The sequence below is a fragment of the Pinus tabuliformis genome, chromosome 6 (assembly GCF_031772625.1).
Source record: "Pinus tabuliformis cultivar Carrire ecotype Pingquan chromosome 6, CPIR1, whole genome shotgun sequence".
NCBI classification, from domain to species: Eukaryota; Viridiplantae; Streptophyta; class Pinopsida; order Pinales; family Pinaceae; genus Pinus; species Pinus tabuliformis.
In genome coordinates, this window is record NC_142292.1 from 1,863,988,368 (window position 1) to 1,864,012,885 (window position 24,518).

General features: G+C 39.1%; 1 protein-coding gene across 3 annotated transcripts in view; it reads right to left on the reverse strand.

Moving 5' to 3' along the window:
- The window catches only part of LOC149266541 (nucleotide pyrophosphatase/phosphodiesterase-like), a 396,678-nt gene that overhangs the window by 290,403 nt on the left and 81,757 nt on the right, over positions 1–24,518 (reverse strand). The window lies entirely within an intron of this gene.

Sequence of the window (24,518 nt, forward strand, 5' to 3'; positions counted from 1 at the left end):
GTCACGCATATCTTACATACTTCATATGTGAGTTTTGAAGCAGAATGTTCCACGTCATCAGTGATACAGCCTGCCACAAAGAAAAGACGCAAGATAAAGAGAACGAGAAAGCGATTTGATGCATCAGATAGTCGTGTTGACCACTATGTGTCAACTACCCATAGCAGTACACCCCCTTTTTCGCAAAAAGGATAGCGCTTGATCGATATGTCCGTGCCATTCGACTATCATCATCAGCCCAATCATGTTATGTTGTAAACCCAGTCTGCATGTGTAAATTGTAAATAATCTTAGCAGATCTGTGTCATGTATGTATTTGCCTAGGTAAACCTAATCTTCTAGTGATGATCTACATTCTGGAAGGGTTCTTGTCTCACCGACCCATGGTCGGCAGAGTTTTCCTTTAGACTAACCCCAAAGCCGAAATGAATTTTGTCATTAGAATCTTAGGGGAATCCTAGTGTGCTAGGTCGCGTCTATGTAAAAGTAATTTGGAAATAATTCTAACCGTTTGGTTAGGCTCTTACAAATTGCTTGATGTGCTAGATTATGTTTCTGTCGCAGAACTGGGTAGTCCATGAGGGTCTTTGTCAAATGGGTTCTTCCCTTTGAGATGTAAAATTGTAAAAGTCATGATGTAAAGAGTCTTGAGGGTTAGAAAGTAATTAATCCCCTCATAGGTCCTAAGTCCTAGGTGTTTTTTCCAAAGGCTAAGTTCGAGGGTCCAAAAATATAAAATTATAAAATATATATATATAATTAAAAAATTAAAAATTAATAAATAAATTAAATAATTAAAAATTTTTAAAAATAAAATAATAATAAGTCAAAGTTTTGAGAAAATAAATGCAAAATTTTAATTTTTAATATATTAAAATGCATTTAAAATTTCGATAGATGAGATTAAACGGGATTTTGATCCTCATCGACGGTCAAGATTAGTTTGACATGGATCACTCGAACTAGCCGTTGGGAAATTTTCCTTTAAATAGGGTGTCAAGGGTCATTTGATGGATTCGATCTGCGAGTCTTGTGTTAAAAAAAGCTCTCTTGTAGTCAAAATTCATATGCAATAAAGAAAGACTTTGGGGTTGAAAATAAATATATATATATATATATATATATATATATATATACATATATATATAAAATAATATCAAAAAAATATTAAAAAGAAAAGAAAAAATATATAAAATCCCAAAAGTGTAAAAAGTTAAATCCTTAGGCTTTTATTTAGAATTTTGTTTTATAGTTTAGATTTTTATTTTCAATTAGATTTAAATTTTATTTATTTAGACTTTAGTTTTGTTTTATTTTAATCTTAGAATTTTATAAAAAATTCTGAAAAAGATTAACTAAAAATTGAAATTTCATTTTGGTGTCTTTTGTGGTATTTATGTTCCACTTCTCTATAGTTAAATGTGCTTAAATGTTTATTTAAAGATTAGCTATTGAAAAGTGGTGAATCATTTTGTGGGTTGGTTAGCATTTGAATTTCATGGTTGAGTAATGAATTTTGATCTTTTGAAGTTTAATTGCTAAGACAATGCGCATCTATATTCTGCATCTGGTGAAATTAATCATTGCTTGGACTATATAATGCACGTGACATGTTTGATATTTTGTAAATATTTTCAAGCAATCATTAAATTACTTCACAAGCAGCAGCAGCTAATTAATTACTTGATTTTCATTGACTCCATAAGGCACTGGTATTAATCATTTTTTTTTAAATTATAATTTTTGAGCCTTAATCAAGTATTCAATTGCCTTGTTGTGTCTCCCGAACTGGCTGGTTCCCAGTTGGTCTTCCTTTTTCCCATAGGGTCTACCCCCCTTAGCCTGCTTCTGGGAGACGGCTTAAACGGAGAGATCGAGGATCAGGGTGACAGCCCCCGGTCTGAGCATTGTCACACTGCCTGGACAATCTGTGCGACAACATTTTTTGGCGTCGTTGTCGGGGATAGAGTTTTTCTGTCCTTGGTTCCTTCGACATTCGTCTCGTTTCTTTCCTCTCGTCTTTTCATGTCCTTAGCTCCTTCCTTTCGAGCTTTTCCCTGTTTCACTTTCTATCCGAGTGGCAACTCCACTTCATATATCATCTGCAAGAGTGTATACTAGAAGACATCCATGCAGTTTGTTTAATCCTGCTCCTGATCCTGAAAGGCCTCTCAGGGTACGATTACACAAACTCTCTTCTCGTACACTTCTTGTTAACCTCGGACAAGAAGCCCTCTCTGATATCCGCTTGCTCTTTACTAGCCCAGTCGAGCATGACATCATGGACATATTCGCCCCGTGTAACTTTTCTAACATTCAGGGTTATCCCAATGATATTCCTAAGCATGGGATGGATAAATTGCCTGTCTTTCAGGGAGATAACACAATTAGTGCTAATTCGCATCTGAAAGATTTTAGTTCATGGCTGGGGAAGTACGCAAGGGCTACTGATTTTAATCATGAAGATGTTAAAATGTCCCTTTTTGTTCTAACCTTGAAGGGTGATGCTTTAGATTGGTTTACAAAAAAGCCTCAAAATTCATTTGATTCCTTACAATCGATTGTTAGTGCCTTTAAGAAAAAGTATGGAGATAAGAGAGAAGGAAGACACCTCGTGAAAGCTATCAGCATAATCAAAAAGAGAGAGAATGAAACCGCTGAAGAATTTAATAAAAGGTTTAATGATATTATTAAAGAGTTATCTCAATATTATAAACCTACCAACAAATCTCTTCGAGATTTTTATATTGACTCCTTTAGCCCTGAGCCTTCCTATGAGTTGAGACGCGCTAAACTTCATGATTATAGGGATTGCCAAGCCTTAGCAGTAGAACTTGAAAAGGACAAGGCAGCATCTGGGAAGTCTGAGATCCCAGGTTTCGATAGGGCTACTACGAAACTAAAAGAACCTAAAGGAAAAGCGGTTCAAGAACCTGATAGCGAGCTTGTTCAGAAATTGCTCCAAAAGATCGAAAGCATGGAAATTAATCAAGCGAAATTAACATCTAACCATGCTAAGGAGATAGCTACTTTGCAGAATAGGTTGGTCCAAATGGAAAGAGCGCAAACGCAGAATTTCCAGCCCATAAATAATAATAATAATCGAAATAATAATTGGCAAAAGAAGGGTCAATCTAGTGAACAAAGACCTCCTAATCCACTTACTAATTTGGTCGATGATGCTCCGCCTTACTGTCGGGTTTGTGATGCTCTTCATGAAGAGGCTACTTGCCCCATCGTTAGAAGAATTTTGGATAATGGAATGTTTGGGGCAGGTGATCAAATAAACGTAGTGGGTAAAGAGTTTCCTTTGTCCATGAACGACTGGATTGAGGTTAAGGAAAATAGTCGAGATGTTATGCATCCTTCATCAGTTTTTGGTATAAATAATCTTGAAAATGAAGATGACATTTTGGCTAAGCTGTATGGCGAAAAACCCTCTCCAGAGAAAATAATGGAAATTGCTAGAGACAAAGGTCTAACTTATCAAAGAAGGGATAAAGATCAGAGCGGGAATCCAATTCCCCCTCGAACCTTTAACCCAGGTTTAAATTCCGGATTAGATGTCGATTTGGGAAGTTGGTTTAACAATGCGAAAATCTGGGTTCCTGTCTCCGAGATTGTGAAAATCCCTTCCCAAAGAGATAAGTTACTAAAAGCTATTCAAGGTCCTCAAGTAAATATTTCTCAACAGAAGACCCCAGAAGTTGATTATCACGATGCTCCCATATATTTGCAAAGTTTAGATTCAGATAACAAAGATCACCAGCCTTTCTTTATCACCTTGTTGGTTAATGGATATAAATTGAATAATTGCATGTTGGATTCTGGTGCATCAACTTGTGTCATGACTAAGAGGGTCATGGAACAGCTTAACTTAAGAGTTTCTAGACCCTATTACAATATATGTGCATTGGATTCTAAAAAGATTGAAGTTCATGGTTTAATCAAAGATTTACAGGTTCATTTATCTATTTACCCGGACATCATGATTGTTATGGACATTGTTGTTGTTGATGTGCCTGATGCCTGGGGTATGCTTTTATCCAGAAAGTGGGCTTCTGATCTAGGAGGGAGTATTCAAATGAATTGGTCATATGCTATGATTCCTTCTCCTAGAGGTGATGGTTTTGTGAGACTTAATAGAGAGCTCAAGAGAAAATTCCATGTTGAAGATCCTAAGAGACCTCATAACGAGATAATTAAAGAACAATCCGACATTGGGAATTATGCTATCATGTCTAATTTCATAGTTCCTCCTGATGATAAGGTTGATAAAAAGATTAGGGATCTCAATGATAAAGTTTGGTACATGTATTTTGATGGTGCATCGTCTAGGCATGGTAAAGGTGCAGGAATAGTGTTAAAATCTCCCCTTGGTCATATTTTCAAGTTTGCCTATCGATTAGAATTTGAAGCAACCAACAATGTCGTTGAATATGAGGCTTTATTGTTGGGTCTTGAATTGGCAAAATCTTTAAGAATTAAGTTGCTTAGCATTAAGGGGGATTTTGACTTAATTATCATGCAGCTTAAAAACAAATTTACATGCAAAAATCAAAGATTAAGGAATTATCGAAATGTTGTATGGGATACTATGGAATACTTTGATGCCCTTGACCTTGAAGCTATCCCAAGAGAACATAATAGTTTGGCAGATGAACTTGGCGTTGCTGCTTCTACTTTGCAATTCTCTAATGGGCTAATTGAGGAAAAGATTAAAATGGAAGTTATATTTAGGCCTTCTGTTCCAGATAACTCAAAGCATTGGCAGGTCTTTAATGATGAAAAGCAAGTGATTCGTTTTCTTGATAATTTGGATGAATTTGAAAATTTTCAGATAAGTTCTGAGGAGGATGGATCTGGTAATCATGAGCATATCATAAATCCTACTCCTAGGAATGTGGTTATTTTAGAACAACACTTTGATCGGCATGATGCCACAAAGTTGAAAGAGGAAAATAAAATGGACCCAGGCGAATACGTCGAGATAAACATTGGTACTCATGCGAACCCAAAGATTGTTAGAATTGGTAAAAGTACTAGTGTTGAAGAAAGAAAAAAGTTAATCAATTTACTTCACGAATATCAAGATGTTTTAGCATTTTCTTATGATGAATTGAAAGGCTATAGGGAAGATGTCATGGAACATACTATCCCCTTAAAAGATGAAAATGCTAAACCCTTTCGCCAGAAACTTAGGCAGATTAATCCTAAGTTAGCCCCTTTGGTTCAAAAAGAGCTTTCAAAGATGCTTGCAGCAGCAATTATCGCTCAAACGAGGCATTTAACATGGTGTTCCAACCTTGTGATTGTTAGGAAAACAAATGGTACAATAAGGCTTTGTGTCGATTTTCGAAATCTTAATCTAGCATGTAAGAAGGATAATTACCCTTTGCCAAACATGGAGACTCTATTGCAAAGAGTAACTGGTTCTGGAATGATGTCATTGCTAGATGGTTTTTCTGGATATAATTAGGTATGGGTTAAAAAAAGGGTCGTCACAAAACCACATTCACCACACCATGGGGTACTTCCGAATACATTAGAATGTCGCTTGGATTAACCAACGCTGGAGCTACATTTCAAAGGGCTATGGATTATGCCTTCAAGGGTTTAATTGGGAAATTTATCGAAATTTACCAAGATGATCTTACTGTTTTTTCTAAGGATGGTATTAGTCATATAAGTGATCTTCGGCAAGTTTTTGATAGATCTAGAGAGTACAGGATTTCTTTAAATCCGGCTAGCTCTGTTTTTGGAGTAACCGAAGGGAAATTACTTGGCCATATCATTTCTAAAGATGGCATCAAGATTGATCCTGAAAGAGTTAAGGCAATCCAAAAGATTCCTCTTCCCCATAATCTTAAGTCCCTTCAGTCTTTTCTTGGGAAAACAAATTTTCTTAGAAGGTTTATTCCAAATTACGCAGAAGTAGCTAAGCCTATTCAAAGTCTTCTGAAGAAAGATGTAAAATTTGTTTGGCGAGAAGACGGTAAAAAGGCTTTTCAGGAAATAAAAGGCGCTATTGCAAGAGCCCCTGTCTTAGTTAGTCTCGACTACTCTAAGGATTTCATGATTTTCTCTTTCACTTCTGAAGATACCATTGCTGGTGTCTTATTACAGAAAAACAAAGATGGTCACGAGCAGCCTATTGCTTTAATGAGTAGAGCGCTTCAAATTTCTGAATTAAAGTACAATACCATGGAAAAGCAAGCCTATGCCTTAGTCAAATCTCTTAAGCATTTCAACACAACACAACACAACACGTCACTAGCTACATGGCGGTTTCCTTGTAAAGCACATAACTGGTTTCATGGTAGTTTCCTTGTACAACACGTCACTGGCTAGACCACATGGCGGTTTAGCCATGCATGGAAAATTTCTCTGTTCAAGAAGCATTGGCGTTCTTCTTCGCACCGAAATATGAAATTTGCGTCCGTCCCACAATCCAATGCTTGTTAGGTAATGGTGATAATGGCGCCAACATAAGGAAGCATTGACGTTCTTCTTCGCGCCGAAATCTGAAATGTCAGTCCATCCGACAATCCAATGCTTTTTAGGTAATGGTGATAATGGCGCCAACATAAGGCCTTTACTATCAGAAGCCCTTTTCTGATGCAGCGCTTTCGATTCTTTTGATAGTTGCTGAAGCCCTTTTCTGATGCAACGCTTTTGATTCTTCTGATAGTTGCTGAAGCCCTTTTCTGATGCAATGCTTCCTCAATCGAAGTCTATGTGGGTTATTCCAAAATCATTGCTTTTGTCCCACATTCTGCTGTTAAAGATATGTTAACTCAAACCGATTGCTTAGGGACTCGCACTAGGTGGGTTACTAAAATACAAGAATATGATTTAGAGATCAGACCCACCAAGCTAGTCAAAGGCCAAGGCTTGGCTCAAATGTTGACCGAGGGTAATGAAAAGGCTCTTGGTTTGATTTGTCTTAGCAATCTATCTTCGCCTAAGTTGCAGAGATTAGGAGAGCATGAGTGGTACAAGGACATTATTTATTACTTGTTAAATCTTACATGTCCTAACCATTTAGTTGTTCATAAGAGAAGGGCTCTTAGATTAAAAGCCACTAAGTATTGCCTTATGAAGGATGGCCTTGGATGGAGAAATGCTGAGGGCATAGTACTTAGGTGTGTTGTTGAAATTGAGTCCAAGAAATTAGTTTCTGAATTTCATTCAGGATTTTGTGGTGGTCATTATGCAGCTAGAACTACCACCCACAAAATTCTAAGAGCTGGTTATTATTGGCCTTCAATTTTTTCTGATGTGCATAAGTTTGTTAGAAGTTGTCAAGCCTATAAACTATTCACTGGGAAATAGAAGATTGTTGCCCTGCCCCTACAACCTGTCATTGTGGAGGCACCTTTTCAGCATTGGGGTCTGGACTTCATCGGGAAGTTCCATGAAAATTCTAGCAATGGCTACTCATGGATTTTGACTGCTACTGATTATTTCACTAAATGGGTTGAAGCCATTCCTGCTAAGAATGCCACTGAAAAGGTTATTATGGATTTCATTGAAAATAATATCATTACTAGATTTGGTGTCCCTGCTAAGATCACTACTGATAATGCCAAGGCTTTTAGTTCCTCAGAGTTTTCGTCTTTCTGTTTCAAGTATGGCATTGTCTTATCTCATTCATCAAATTACTATCCTCAGGGTAATGGTCTGGCTGAATCAAGTAACAAGAATCTCATAACCATTATCAAGAAGATAGTAGGAGATAATAAGAGATCATGGGATAGCAAAATCAAGTATGCTTTATGGGCAGATAGGATCACTAAAAAGAAAGCTACTGGTAAATCTCCCTTTGAATTGGTTTATGGCTTGGATGTAACCTTACCTGTGCACCTGAAATTGCCAGCTTATCAGCTCCTTCAGCATTTTTCTACTAATAAAGATGTTGTTCAAAATAGAATAGATCAGATTGTGGAGTTAGATGAAGCTCGTAGGACAGCGTTTGATACTATATGTAAAAATCAATCTAACATTAATAAAAGCTTTGATAAATCCTCTCGATCTAGATCTTTGCAGGTTGGAGGTATGGTACTTCTTTGGAATCGCAAGAATGAAAATCCAGGAAAACATAAGAAGTTCGATAGTTTGTGGCTGGGACCATATATTATTCGAGATATTGCTAGACCAAACTCATTCCACTTGAGCAGATTAGATGGAGAACCACTTGATTTACCTGCAAATGGCCAAATGCTCAAGCTGTTCTTCAAAGATGATATCTGATGCCATGGGGCATCCTCTGTATTGTATTTCTAACCTTACTCCTTGTCATTTCAGCATTTTATTTCTGTTTTAGGATTAGATTTACTTTTCATGTTACTAGATAGTTAATAAATGAAGAGCTTATATCTTTCTTGTGCTTGATGTTATATGATGATTTTTGGATGGACGCTACTTATGTTTTGTTGTGTGTTGCGTGGATGCAGATTATGGATTCTCACATTCCTCCAATGCAACAACGTGTCCCCAAGTAGAGCGAGACGTTGACCACTACGTGTCAACTACCCATAGCAGTACACCCCCTCTTTCGCAAAAGGGATAGCACTTGATCGATATGTCTGTGCCATTCGACTGTCATCATTAGCCCGATCATGTTATGTTGTAAACCCAGTCTGCATGTGTAAATTGTAAATAATCTTAGCAGATCTGTGTCATGTATGTATTTGCCTAGGTAAACCTAATATTCTAGTGATGATCTACGTTTTGGAAGGTTTTTTGTCACACCGACCCATGGTCGACAAAGTTTTCCTTCAGCCTAACCCCAAAGCCGAAATGAATTTTGTCATTAGAATCTTAGGGGAATCCTAGTGTACTAGGTCACGTCTATGTAAAAGTAATTTGGAAATAATTCTAACTGTTTGGTTAGGTTATTAAAAATTGCTTGATCTGTTAGCTTATGTTTGTGTCGCAGAACTGGGTAGTCCATGAGGGTCTTTGTCAAATGGGTTTTTCCCTTTGAGATGTAAAATTGTAAAAGTCATGATGTAAAGAGTCTTGAGGGTTAGAAAGTAATTAATCCCCTCATAGGTCCTAGGTCCTAGGTGTTTTTTCCAAAGGCTAAGTTCGAGGATCCAAAAATATAAAATTATAAAATTATAAAAAATTTAAAAAAATTTAAAAAAAATAAATAATAAATAAATTAAAAAAAAATAAAAAAATAAAAAAAAAAAAATAATAATAATAAGTCAAAGTTTTGGGAAAATAAATGCAAAATTTTAATTTTTAATATATTAAAATGCATTTAAAATTTCGATGGTTGAGATTAAAAGGGATTTTGATCCTCATCGACGGTCAAGATTTGTTTGACATGGATCACTCGAACTAGTCGTTGGGAAATTTTCCTTTAAATAGGGTGTCAGGGGTCATTTGATGGTTTCGATCTATGAGTCTTGTGCTAAAGAAAGTTCTCTTGTAGTCATTTTTCATATGCAATAAAGAAAGACTTTGGGGTTGAAAAAAAAACAATATATATATATATATATATATATATATATATATATCAACAAAATATATAAAAATATATATATAAAATCCCAAAAGCATAAAAAGTTAAATCCTTAGGCTTTTATTTAGAGTTTTGTTTTATAGTTTAGATTTTTATTTCATTTAGATTTAAATTTTATTTATTTAGACTTTAGTTTTGTTTTATTTTAATCTTAGAATTTTATAAAAATTAAAAAATATATAAAAATTAAAAAATTCTGAAAAAAGATTAACTAAAAATTGAAATTTCATTTTGGTGTCTTTGTGGCATTTATGTTCCACTTCTCTATAGTTAAATGTGCTTAAATGTTTATTTCAAGATTAGCTATTGAAAAGTGGTGAATCATTTTGTGGGTTGGTTAGCATTTGAATTTCATGGTTGAGTAATGAATTTTGATCTTTTGAAGTTTAATTGCTAAGACATTGCGCATCTATATTCTACATCTAGTGAAATTAATCGTTGCTTGGATTATATAATGCACATGACATGTTTGATATTTTGTAAATATTTTCAAGCAATCATTAAATCACTTCACAAGCAGCAGCAGCTAATTAATTACTTGATTTTCATTGACTACATAAGGCACTGGTATTAATCATTTTTTTTAAATTATAAATTTTGAGCCTTAATCGAGTATTCAATTGCCTTGTTGTGTCGTCCAAATCGGCTGGTTCCCAGTTGGTCTTCCTTTTTCCCATAGGGTCTACCCCCCTTAGCCTGCTTTTGGGAGATGGCTTAAACAGAGAGATCAAGGATCAGGGTGACAGCAACTTGATTTTCATATAGGAAAAAGTCCTACCGTATGCAGAATTGGACATGGCACATCCGAGAAACAGCCAACGGACTTGCCTGAAAGCAGGTAAATGCTCAGTATGCACTATATTGAATGCGTCTGATGCCATGGGCATCTTTGTATTGTATCTCTAACCTTATGCCCTATTATTTCAGTATTTCATTTTGTAGTTAGATTTGTGTTTTTCATGTTATTAGACTAGTTAATAAATGAAGAGCTTATATATTTCCTGTATGATGATTTTTTGATGGACGCTACTTATGTTTTGTTGTGTGTTGCTTGGATGCAGATTCTGGATTCTCACATTCCTCCAGTGCAGCAACGTGTCCCCAATAGAGCCAGATGTTGACCACTACATGTCAACGACCCATAGCAGTACACCCCCTTTTTTCGCAAAAGGGATAATGCTTGATCAACATGTCTGTGCAGTTCGACTATCATCATCAGCGTGATCATATTATATTGTAAACCCTTTCTGCATGTGTAAATTGTAAATAATCTTAGCAGATCTGTGTCGTGTATGTAATTGCCTAGGTAAACCTAATTTTTTGATGACGATCTACATTTTGGAACGTCTTTTGTCTCACCGATCCATCATCAGCAGAGTTTTCCTTTAGCCTTACCCCAAAGCCAGAATGGATTTTGTCACTAGAATGTTAGGGGAGTCCTAGTGTGCTAGATCGAGTCTATGTAAAAGTAATTTGGAAATAATCCTAACTATTTGGTTAGGTTATTTTATTACAAATTGCATGATCTGCTAGATTATATTTGTGTCGCAGAACTGGGTAGTCTATGAGGGTCTTTTTCAAATGGGTTTTTCCTCCTTGAGATGTAAAAAATGTAAAAATCATGATGTAAAGTGTCTTGAGGGTTAGAAAAATAATTTATCCCCTCATAGGTCCTAGGTCCTAGGTAAATTTAAATATTCCAAAGGTAAAATTTGTGGATCCTTTAAAAAAATAAATCTTAACAGGTCCAGGGACTAAGGTTAATTGATTATTTTGCTAAATTTTATAACTTGCGTCCCTGGGGTTAAGTCAAAGTCAAAATTTTGAGGAAATAAATGCAAAATTTTAATTTTTCAATTTATTAAAATGCATTTAATTGAAAAATTCGAAATTTCCTCAATATTTAAAATTTTGACGGATGAGATTAAAAGAAATTTTGATTCTCATCAACATTCGAGATCGCTTTGACAAGGATCATTCGAACTAGCCATTGGAAGATTTGTCTTTAAATAGGAGGTCATTTGTCAATCAGTGTCATTTGATCTTTTGATCGTGTACTAAGCAGAAAGCTCTCTCTTGTAATCTTTTTATGAGCAATAAAGAAAGACTTTGGGGTTAATTTCTACTGGTGTTACTCTTCGTGGAATTGTTGTAAGATGGATTATTTTCATGCATATATTCTTTTTGGCCATTGATATAGCTTTCTGAAGAGCGATTTGAGTACAAGTATCTTGCTCAGTCGCCGGGGTTTGAATGGTAATTTAAGTTTTGAATATAATAGCAGGTATCTCTAATAAATCTGAATTTTATTATCGTTTTCTTGCTCTATTTTGACAGCTGAATTGAGTTTTGCAAGAAAATCCTTGATTATTTGATCATCAGGCATTCAGGGAAGTTCTCGGCTGAACCAGCCAACTCCCGATCCGTGTTTTCTAAAGAGCCCAGTTTAAATTTGATCCCAGGCTTATCATAAGAGATTTTTATGGGTGATGCATAAAGGGTTTCAAGCTTAGTACCTCCTCTAAAAATCCAAACAAAAAAAAATTATGTGCTAAATCGTTAGATCTAACTGTTGAAAGCTGCAGATCATCACATCTGGGAGCGGAGTCGGACTCACACTCCCTAGATCTGATAAATTTGCCATTTATGTACATAGATCTATAATTATTTTCAGTTTTTTAACTTGGGTTTTTGGGGTTTTAGTGTTTTTTGGGTCATTGTGTATATCGTTTGGGTGTTTTTTGTTGTATTTCAGTTGCAGATCTGAAGTTGAACGTTGTGCAGAGTCCAGATCTAGGCCCTGGAGGGTAAGATCTGGGTCTCTGGGGTTCAACACCATCAAATTTTGCAGGGAATATTATTCAACCTTTTGCAGTCCAGGGTTTTAAATTTAAAATTTTTAATTAAAAAGGGGTTTCCTGAGCAGAAAAATTTCGAATTTGTCTTTTACTGTTGCTTTTAGGAGAATTTCGAAATTATTTTAAGAGTTTCAAAACTGAAAAATTAGATCTGGAGAAATCTAAGTTTCTGCCTGAGTTCCGTCTGCTGCCTCCCCTCACCTGCGTGCTGCCACAAGTTCCCTCTCTTGTATGTTTCCTCCCTGCAGATCTCCTCAAACGCTTTCATTCGCTGCAAACACCCACGTCAAAGTTCCAAGCCATCACCGTAGCCCATCCATTCTTCTTCAAAAGGACAAACACATGCTTGTTGCTCGAAACCCCTCATTCTATCAACCTTTCCATCCACGCTTTTCCACTCGCAGCTCACTCCCTCAAAACCTGCGTATTTACTATTTACCTCCAAACCCTCGCCTTCAGGCAGTTGTCCCTCATCTCCAACGTTGCAGTATCAGCCTTCCGCTTCCCCTTCTCATTCTGATTTGGCTACCATACCCTTTGCGTCTTCCGCTCAGAACCCTCGCTGCCTTCCTCATCCGTCCAGCTCCACACATGCTCCATTAGCTCTACGCATTTCTCCTCCACGCTACCCACGCATTCCTTAAAACCCTCGACGTTGCTGCTAAACCCCTCTTCCTAGTTTCCTCACGCAGTCTCACCTCCATCTCACTGCCCTTGCATGCCTCTTCTACTCCCTCGGCCTTCATATCCGTGGCTACCTTTAACATTCATCCACTCTTCCCTGCGGTCTTCTCACACAGCTGCCCGGCTCCACTGCTCCTTTAACTTGCATACAAAACCCATTCGAGCTAGTGTGCTTCCTCGCTGCCATCGTATCCCTGCGATCCATCGAGCTGGCACCCTGCGTTCATCACCACCTGCAAGATAAAAAAAAAAAAAAACTCCCTTCCGCTTCCATCACTCCTCCCTGTCCAGATCCACACATCTCACCATTGCTGCCTCAAACCTTTTCTCCATTCAACACCTGCGATAAACCCTCGAAGGTATGCATAGCCCGTAGAAAGCATTCACGCTGCCATCCGCAGCCTTTTCCAACCTGCAACAAATCCGTTGAACTTATTTCTACTCTCCCTCGCCATCGATCCTCCTTGTCCGTGTCGAAGCTTCTCATCCTATCTTCCGCCGCTAGTTCTCTTTCCGCCTGACCTACACGTAGCCAAAACAATCAATTTTTTTATTCATTTTATTTATTTATGTATGCCAGTTAGTTTAGGGTTAGATAGGTAGCTTTAATTTTTTTTTATGAAATGTGTTATGTTTTGTTTTAATTAAAATTTCAAACATATAAAAAATAAATAAATAAAAAATCCAAGTTCGATTTTGGTTTAGTTTTTATTTTGTTTTATTTTGATTATATTTTTCATTGTTTTATCAAAATCCTAAAAATTCTATTAAAAAAAAACATTTAGAAAATCATAAAAATTTTAAAATTTTGGTGACTAAGGATTTTAAAATAAATCGAAGGGATTTGTGCTTTAACGTTAAAAAAAATTTAAATGTGGCCTATGGCCCATTGAAATTTTTATTTTTAGCCCTTTTGATTCATTTTTCCGTCACATTAAAAGATTTTAAGTTTTTCAGTTATCATTAAACATTATTGCCCAAGAAATAATTAAAATTCTAAGCTAAAGTTCCTTAGTGTCATTAAATGCAATTTTTATGATTTTCCTATGGTCAAGGTGCGATAAACATTTTTAATCATATTTGGCTGTTGAAGAAAATTTATTAAATCTAGATTTGGGTAGTCAGCAAAAATAATTTTAAATCTAAAATTTCTTGCATATGGATTATTTATGATTGTCACTTTTCGTCACATATTGAAAATCGTTCTAGATAGCTTGTTTTATTGATGGCACTGATCTATAATTGTTTCTATCTTGTGATCGTGTCTTGTTTGCATTGGCAGTTAATCTATTGTTCTAATTTAATCAAGATTCATCAAGTTGTTCATCATTAAAATCTCCTAGAGTCTGTTTTTCACAGGCTATCCTCATCCATTTACCTCAGGGACTACCCCCCTTGACTTGCCTAAGAGAGAGTCTAAACAGAGTGAGTAAGGATTAAGAGTGACAACCCTTACACTGAGTGTTGTCGCACTACCTAGACACTCGTTGCGACAACAGGCACTACACGGAGTAAGAGACCAAGACAGACTGGATAAAGCCTCAAACTTCGTAGTCTGGAAGGCCAAAATCTTATCCGTACTTGACAGAAATCATGTCAAGCACTTCGCCTTGAAGACGATAGCAATCCCAGTTGACCCGGCTGATAACGACAAGTACGAGGATGCAATGGCGAGGGCCAAGAGTATCATCCTTGACGAGGTCAAGGATCATATAGTACCACATATTGCCGAGAAGAACATGGCACAAGAGATGTGGGAGGCCCTGACCAAGTTGTATCAGCATACTTCCGTGCAAAGGAAGATGCTACTAGAAAATCAGCTGCGATCATACCAGATGCAGAAGGGAGAACAGATAGACCCATTCCTCAGTCGATTGAAGGAGATCCGAGATCAGCTAACTTCCATAGGGGCAATGCCGGATCCAGAATTGATGGTGAGAACAGCCCTGAATGCAGTCTCAAAAGACTGGGAGGTGTTTGTCCAGAGCATACTGGGCAGGGCGACCCTTCTAGATTGGGAGGAAATGTGGGCTGCTCTTCGCCAAGAAGAGATCAGAAGCCTAAGCAAGGCGGGAAGCAGCAGCAAGGGAATCATAATCAAGAAGGAGGAGGAGGAGGATGCTGCCCTAGCATCTAAGGGAAAGCAGGAGAAACGGAAGAAGGACCTCTCCAAGGTCAAATGCTTCCACTGTAGAGAGCTGGGTCATTATGCAACCCAGTGTCCAAGGAAGAAGAGTAAGGGAGAGGCCTCTGAGACCAAGGCAGCACTAGCAAGGGCAGAGAAGGAAGTGGAGACAGACGATGACTGTGCCATGAGTGCACACACACCACTTGAGTGTAAGTGGGGAGACATCGAGTTGTAGTCAGGCGAACTACAGGCGATGAGGGGCAGGATCCTCAAGGTACCCAGCCTCTTGGATTAGACCTTGCTATGGGAGCCCCAAAGAGGAGTAGCAATACTGGCGATGTCAGTAGAGACAGATGTGGATGGAGCAACAAAGGGAGCTACAGTGCAGGATTCCCAGGACAGCGCAAGGCTAGCAAGCTGCAACAGTGCAAGAGGCACAGGAGTGTTGCACCAGTGTAGGATGGCACAGAGAGGTGTGCAACGATGCGAGATGCATGGAGTTGTTGCAGCAACACAGAGGTCAGAGAGGGAGCACTTGTCAGTGACAGAGGGAGCTTCAGCATCAGGAGTGTTTCTAGCCTGACGGAGATGTCAGAGTTGGGAGATCAGTTACTTACTTCTCAGTAATTGAGTTGCAGTGCAGTAGTTAGCAGTGGTAGTGCTATGGGCAGCACGATGCAGCATGATGAGAGGGGTTGCAGTGCAGATGCAACAGTGGCAGTGGCAGGGCCATGGGCAGCAGCACGGATGCAGAGGGAGTTGCAGTACGGATGCAGAAGTGGCAGTGGTAGGGCCATGGGTAGCAGTACAGGATGAAGCAGTGTAGATGATGGGCAACAGGCCTAGCATCAGAACAAGGACCGATGCCGGACGATCAAAGTGATACTCAGTGAGGAGTATTACTAGAGCACAGTCCTCACTAAGAGGGAGTGTTGATTTTGGGTAGCATCAGACGTGCTCTAGCCACGCAAATTGGTGGAGAGGCTAAGGCACATGAGATCTCCAATACCCAAAAAGGGTTTGGGCAAATTCTAGACAGTTTGGGAGATATTAAAATAATTAATATTTTTAATGGAGTCCCTAAGTCTAAACTTAGGGAAAATAAAATATTAATGTGAATTAATATAAAAGTGCGCTAGAATGGTCCAAAAGTCATCGATCAAGCCAGATTTAATCTTAGTTGTTGATTAGGGACTTAATCTCGACCGTTGATTGGTCAACGAGAAAAGTATAAGAGGAGGCTTGAGGGTCACTTGGAGAACACACCAAGAAATCAAGATTTCGACTTTCTGGGGGTGGGTTTGCTAAGAAAGTTGAGAGAGTGATCAGAGTCGCAGCTAAGGGGCAGTTAATACAGAAGCAGAGAGGCAGAGATAGCACCGAGAGGACAGCGCAGTAGCCGGAGAGAGGGACACAGAAGCAACCAAGGGTTCACGCAGAGGCAGCCAGGAGCTGCGCAGTGCCTTAGAGGGCCAGCGTGGGTGATGCAGAGAGCCAGGGGGCTGACACAGGCCAAGCCAGAGTGATGTTGGGCTAACATTGGGCCAAAGAGAGGCTGACGTTCGAGCTTCGTGTGGCAAATTGGAGCTATGGAGCTGCTGAGTGTTTATTCGAGGTTTTAGCCAGAATATCTGCTTCCGAGTAGAGAGGTACTGTTGTCGAGATTTTTCTTTGTTGGGTGAGCTGGATTTGGCACCCAAATTGTATTCTGAAACTATTTAATAAAGCAAATCCTCAGATAGTTGCACCAGTTTTCCCGCATTGGATTTTTCCAGGGACATTAGTCCAAAAACAACAGTGTCACTTGTGTGCTTGTTTCTATTTCCTTCAGTTGATGATCTGTAATGTGTTGAGCATGTACTTGTATTTATTTCCAGTATTTACATGGTAAATAACTTGTTAATTAACAGAACAAGTAGGTAGGAATAAATCAGTAAAGTGCATGAAGGGTTTCTAACGTGTCAGACTTAGAAATTCCAACACAGCTCTCGGATTCCTCTGCGTGGCCCTGCGTGAGCCCTAGATGGCTCTGCGTCACTCTCCCCGGCTACTGCACTGCTCTCCCGACACTATCTCTGCCTCTCTGTCTCTCTGTACTCAACGCCCCTCAGCTGCAACTCCCGATCACTAATTCTATCTCTCTTAGCAAACCTCACTCTAGAGAATAGAACGACTGAGCACTCTGATGTGTTCTCCAAGTGACCCTCAAGCCTCCTCTTATACTTTTCCTGTTGACATATCAACGACCGAGATTAAGTCCCTAATCAACGGCTAAGATTAGATCTGGCTTGATCCATGTCTTTTGGACCATTCTAACACAGTTTCATATTAATTGCCATTAATATTTTATTTTCCCTAAGTTTAGACTTAGGGACTCCATTAAAAATACTAATTATTTTAATATCTCCTGAACTGTTTAAAATCTGCCCAAACCTTTTCTGGGTATTGGAGATCTCATGTGCCCCAGCCTCTCCACCAAATTTCGTGGCTAGAGCACATCTGATGCTACTCCAAATCAGCAGTTTGATGAGGAACCCTGTTTTGAACATAAATCGTTGTATTTGTGCCTTCTCCCCAAAGGAACTTTAGGAGATTTTGATCATGTAACATAGCTTGGGCAACTTCCATGATAGACCTCTTCTTTCTTTCAACCACACCATTCTACTCAGGATTATATGGCACAATAGTCTCTTTCTTGATTCCAGCCTCCTTGCAAAAATCAACGAACTTATTTAAAGAATATTCTCCACCATTGTCGGACCTGAAAACTTTGATTCTCTTCCCTGTTTGATTCTCTATCAGCACCTTGAAATCCTTGAACATGTCAAATGCTTCATCCTTATGCTTCAAATAGAATATCCATGATTTCTTGGAGAAGTCATCAATAATGAGCACATAATAGATGTAACCACCAAGAGAGTGCACAGGCTTGGGTCCACATAGGTCAGAGTGGATGAGTTGTAGAATATCATTAGTCTTGCTTTTGCTAGAGGGAAATGGAGCCCTTGTCTTCTTTTCACTGGCACATCCCAGACATACTCCATCATGACTAGCTTGAACATCAAGCATACCAAAGACCAACTTTCTTAGTTTAGGCAAGGCTTCATAATGTAGATGTGCCAACCTTCGTTACATAGCTCACTTTGATGATTGATATCGTGGACCATTACTCACAGTGGTCTTGCATTGACTCTACAGAGTCCTTCAATTCTAGATCGCAAGGTGAAGGCATCCCTCATGCGAGATTCCATAGGCTAGATGAGGACCTTTCCTCTTATGAAGGCTACTCTCATCCCTTTATCTTCCAAGGCAGATATAGAAACTACGTTCTTCTTTAGTCCTGTAACATAGATAACAACATGAAGAACGGATTTTCGAGAGTCCAAATGAAATTTGGCAGAACCAAAACCCCTTACAGGATGAGTAGTGTTGTCCCCAAGGATGAACTTTAGATTTGACTCCCTCTCAACCAGATTTGAGAGGACTTCCTTGTACCCATAGAAATGTCTAGAAGCCTCACTGTCTACCAACCAGCTATCACATGAATCTGAAGGAGAGGAACTAGAAAGAGAAGAAATAAGTATATATTCAAATTGAGTAGTAGCAGCATTATTTTCATACCTTGAGTTCCTTGATCTCTTTTGCGGACGATAGCCTTCTTCACGATCATCAAGAGCATCTCTTTTTCATCTCTACTTCTTCTATCATCACCCCTTCTTCTATCATCGCCTCTTCTTCTATTAGTAAACGTGTTGTTTGTGAAGCCACGTTTGGACATTGGATCATCTCTCTTTTCCGAGCAGCCTCGGGCATAGTGAGCATGCTTGTGGCAGTTGTAACATTCAACTTTTGAAAATTCCCTTTTGAATCTTCTATTAGAATCCCTGGAATCTGGAGAAGGATTTCTAGAGTTGGATGGTCTTCGTTTTCCTTTCCTCTTCTTGTCTTGGGTGGAAAATGCAGAGGGCTCTCCTTCTTCATGCTTTTGAATCCTCCCTCTAGAGATTATCCTGGTTTCTTCTTGAGTCCACTTGCCAACGAGCTCATCAAATGACGGGAACTTGTCATTATTGCTTATAGTAGTAATGAAGGTTTCCCAAATAGGAGGAAGACCTTGAAGAGTAACAAGCACCAACTCTTTGTCAGATATAGGCTCTCCAATAGTCTGCAATTGATCCCTTAGTTGGAATACCTCATGACATAGTATTGGACAGATTCTCCTTTGTTCATCTTCATATCCTTGAGTTGATTCTTCAAGGAGAGGATAAGATTTAAATTGTTGACTTCATACATCCCAACCAGCCTATCATAGATATCTTTAGACTTCTTCAATTTTCCAACATAAGTAAGCAAATGATCTTTCAAGGAATTAATAAGCATTTTCTTAGCTTTGACCTCACCTTTCTTATACTTGGACTTGGCATCAACAGAAGCATTTTCCGGTGGCTCGGGTACTTTTTCTTCCACATATTCCAAGACGTCATTTTCATCCAATATCACTTCCAACCTTATCTTCCAAGCAACAAAATTTTTTGAGTCACCTAGCTTCTCAGAATCCTTGAAGTGATAGGTAGACATCTTGACCAAGTCAAATAGGCTTCTTCAACTTCTTCCAAAGATGACTGCTTTAGTCTCTTGTCTCCTTGGGCTTGTCTTCAACTTGACTCTAGTACCATGTTAATTTTCCACTATTCTATGTAATCACTTAGCCCAATTCTTTCTTGAATTAGCAATCATTTATAAACAAATTTAATCTTCCAATGATAAATAGCAATTGTAGATAGAATAGAAAATGCAATCTACAATAGAAGACAATCAAGAGCAGTAACAAGAGACACAAGATTTGGTCAAAGACAAGGGAAAAACCCCACAAAGGGGAAAGGCCTTTCAAATTCTTCTTCTATTAGATTGTCATCAAATGTTCAGTAGATAGATGCAATGTTCCAAAATCATCAGCAAAAGAGTCAAAGTCAATCCTTTGACTTATCCAACAATTTACTAACCAATATCCAAGAAATGAGCCCAAAAGTCAAATCTGATCAACAAGTCAAATCCGGTCAAAGTCAACAACAGTCCACAACAGCAAATGATGCCCTAACCAGTCAATGTTCAGCAATCAAAGAGCCTCCAAAAGTTTGATCTTGGCAGCAGAAAATTCAGCCTCTTTTGCTGGTCAAAGTCAAGTCAAAAGAGTCCCAAAAATACCTCCAAAATTGATCAAAGTCAAATTCTACGGTCAAATGGCAGTGTCAAATCTGCGGTCAACCATGGTAAAATTGCCCAGAAAACTTCGCTCTCCTTACCAAAGAATTCAGCCTCGAAATCAGATCCAAAATCTGAAGTCAAACTAAATCAAACTCTTCCCAAACAAAAAAACATCATCGTTATTCAAAGGCTGATCAAAGACAGATTTCGGCCCAATCAAAGAGACTCTCTCTCCTCCTCACACATGTGGGAAAAGACCTACAATTTCAGAATTAGTCGAACCTCCAAAGAGCTGAAGAAAATGCGTGTGAAGATGTCCAAATGAGGTTGCCTTGACTTGTATTTATATAAGGTTCTGCAGGTGGCTTTTCCATTTCGAGGCTGACTTATACTTTTGTGACATGTAGGTTTTCAAAGAATATATTTTTACTTGACCAAATTAAATTCTTCCAAGGGCAAAGAGAGTCTTCTCTAGATGAGGAAGGTTGTCCAAAGGAGGGAATTTGTCCCTGACCTGCCAAATTAACAGAGCCAGCGAGGATGCCAATTCAATGCTTGAGTCAACCAAGACACTGTGGCAGAGATTTCGAGATCTGGCAATGCCAAGTCAATCGATCATGTAAAGAATTTCATGTATGCTTCTCATGAAATTCTCGATATGAGGATCACATAACAATTTAATAGGCAACAATCAAGATAGATCGATCCACATGCTCCCTTTTCGGTCCACATACTCTATTTTTCAGTTCTGTTGTTTGTATAATCTGTAGGGTACGGATCTAGGCTTGTGCAATGTAAAACTATATAAACAAGTAAATTGAAGTCTATGGGAATGAATATCTAATATAATATGATTTCTATTCTAATGTAATGCAATCCTGGGTTTAATATAAACATTTTGAACGTTTATCGTTTACATGTGTATATAAACTTGAATTTTTGTTTGTAGTATTTCCAGTGGCATAGTCCAAGCCAAGAGGACCCCTTGTGCATGGATAACACTACATAGTTTCTTTTACTTAGTTTTGATTATGTTATAACATATACTACATATTTTTGTTTCTAGTTAATATTGCATAGTTTCATTTCTATCCTTTCAGTATAAGCACACAATACGTTTAATGAGTTATTTTCTTTCAATAACACAAGGAAACTATTGCACAATTTGTTATTAAATAAAGATTACCTTAGTGATTACAAGAACCTTTATTTCATTGAGATGACTGAAAGATTGTAAAAGGAATTTTCTTTTTTTTTTTGTAAGCTAACATGGTACCATTCATATTAAATCAAGTTAAAGCCTGTACAGACATACAGTGGCCTCAACCTGCCCCGAAGGGAAACCGGGTCTGTTGGCCATCTTAAGTTTTTAATTGCCATCCAGAAACAAAATTTACTGAGTCTACTTGTCCATGCTAAATATACTACACATTCAAAGAGACTATCACTGTTTCCTATCTGCATTATAAAATATAACAAAAGGGAGAGCAGGCTCTCAGCTTCCTAACTAAGGAGACAATTAACATATCTTGAAAAATCAGTCTGCCATGGCGCCCGGCTGATAATCTTCCTCCTTTGCTTCAGGAATAAGCTTCTTTAACTGTTGCTGTATCTCATCAAGCTTACTATCCTGCATCAGAAGGGTTATCTGGAGATTGTTCATCTCTTTCTTCAGGTTTGGGATGCCTTGGGCCAATTCTGCCATCTCCATAGCCACCTGTTCCATAGCTTTTGCTAGCAGCCTCTTCATTACCCAATACACATGGAGAGCCTGCTTGTACAGGGACATACGTCCTCTAGTATTTCCTGGGTCTGGCAGCAGATACTCCCAGTCTTCCATTTCAGTTTCCGACTGTTCCTGAGTCGCCTCCTCCTCCAACTGTTGGATTATCTTCCTAATATCCGCATTCGTTTCTTCACTATACGCCCTCTCCGCATACTGAACCTGTCGCTTCATCGTCTTCCTGCCTCGTCTTTTTCCTGCCGGTGGAGGGAAGCTCCGCTCCTGGTTTCCCGCCTGACGTCTTCTCCCTTTTCCTCTATGACCCCTTCCACGTCCTGCGCCAACTTTGTTGCCCTCCTTTACCTTACTTCCCTGACCAATTGCGCTTGAGGGGGATCCCATACAGCCTTCCTCTCCTCTCCCTCTGGCTTTCTTTTCTCTAATGTCTGCCTCTTCTGGTTGCATGTCCTCCAAAGGTCTCCCTTTCCCCCTTCCGCTCCTCCTTTTCTGCATTTGACTGTCCTGTTCTGGGTTGTGCGCCTCCTCCATGCCCACCTGGTTCTGTTCCTTTTCTTCCCAGGAGTCTACCGTATTGCCTTCGGTCCCCGAAGGTCTTCCTCCCCTGCTCTCAACCGTCGCAGTCATCCTCATTCTTCTCTCTGTTATCTTGCACTTAGTTTTTCTAGGGACGGGAGGTCGACCCCGCTGTTGTTCCCTCTCTGCTTTATCTCTTGCTCTGGTTTCCACCTTCTTACCCTTGTCTCCGCTCACACCGAGGGCGTTAACTGCATACCTACCCTTATGCCTCCACCCGTATCCGCTTCCTCTCTCTTGCCGCCCTTTCTTGTGCTGCTGCACCGCCTCCCTCTGTCGCCTGCATTTGCCATAATAACCCACTCCTCCTCGGCTTGCCTTTGTGCGAGCTGACCCTTGTCCCATCACTAGAGCGCCGTCACTTCCACCACCTCTGGCCTTCATAGTTCCCTCTTCGCTGCTCTTTGCAATTATGCCCAGTCTGCCAACCGTCCTGTCCACCTGCAATGCTCTCCTTGTGCAAGGTGGCTTATCATAGCCCCCCCTTGTCCTCACATTAATCTCCCGTTTCGCCGCCTTAGTCACCCCGATCGGGGATCCTTGGTACTTCTTTTTATCAATCTGTGGATTCATTACTATCCTGAGTGATTATTAGGTTGAGAGTCTCCCATCCAGGTTTGTTCATGACTATTGGCCAGATGCTATCCACCTTTCCTTCTTGTTCTTTGCATCCCCAATTTGCCAGGAAGTCTGCTGCTTTATTTCCATCTCGCTTAACATGACTAATAATTTTGTATTCAATACGTTTCAGTATGTTTGCCAAGTCTTGAATTATCCCTGCCGTCCTCCAGCTCTTAGCAACCTGTTCCCAATTCCTCCCATTGTTGAGATTCCTAAGCATTTCAATTACTATCTGCGAGTCACCTTCGATCTCCAGGTTCATGTATCCATTTCTTATTGCTATTTTAATACCTTGGTATACAGCCATCATCTCTGCTTCGTTGTTGGTCATTATGCCTCCTCTGTCTGCGTACACCCATCTGGTGCGTCCCTTATTGTCTCTGAAGATACCACCAAAACCTGCAGGTCCTGGGTTTCCTTTGGAAGCCCCGTCAAAATTCAATTTAATGAAGTTTTCCCCTGGATATCTGAACTGCGCATGGCTCTGTATCTGCGGTCTTTGGTGTCTTTCCTTCTGGGGATACATCATGTTGTAATCTATATTAAGGTTGGCTAAGATTCGTCCCTCCTCAGGATTCGTCTTCCAATCCTCCTCCTCCCAGGTCTCAGCCAGAACAGTTTCTCTTATTAATTTTTGTGTTTTTTCCCAAATCTTTTCTGGTGGATTGTTTTTGTCCTGGAATATCCTTTGATTTCGCTCTTTCCACAGAAGCCAGATGACGAAACCTACAGCTAAACTCCATGTTCTCCTTACTACAGAGCATGAAAATTGACCCTTTCCCCATTGAAATATGGTCTGCTTTATATCCATAGGGTCCCTATTAGATTTTCCAAAGAGGTTCCTGACCTCATCCCATTGATGCTGGGCAAAGGGGCAGGAGTTCAGGAGGTGTTCCTGAGTCTCATTCTCCTTTTTACATAGGCTGCATCTGGGGGGACCCTGGAAGCCTCTTTTCTGTAACTTGTCCCACGTCAGGATTCTTCCTTTCCCTACTAGCCATGCAAACACTGTTACTTTCGGCCACCACTTATTCCTCCATATTTGTTTCCAATCTAAGGCTTCCTCTTCTCCTTCTTGTCGAGTGGCTAAATAGTAAGCTTCTTTGACTGTAAAGGTTCCTCTTGTAGATTTTCCCCATCTGAGAATATCTGGTCCCATTCTATTTTTAA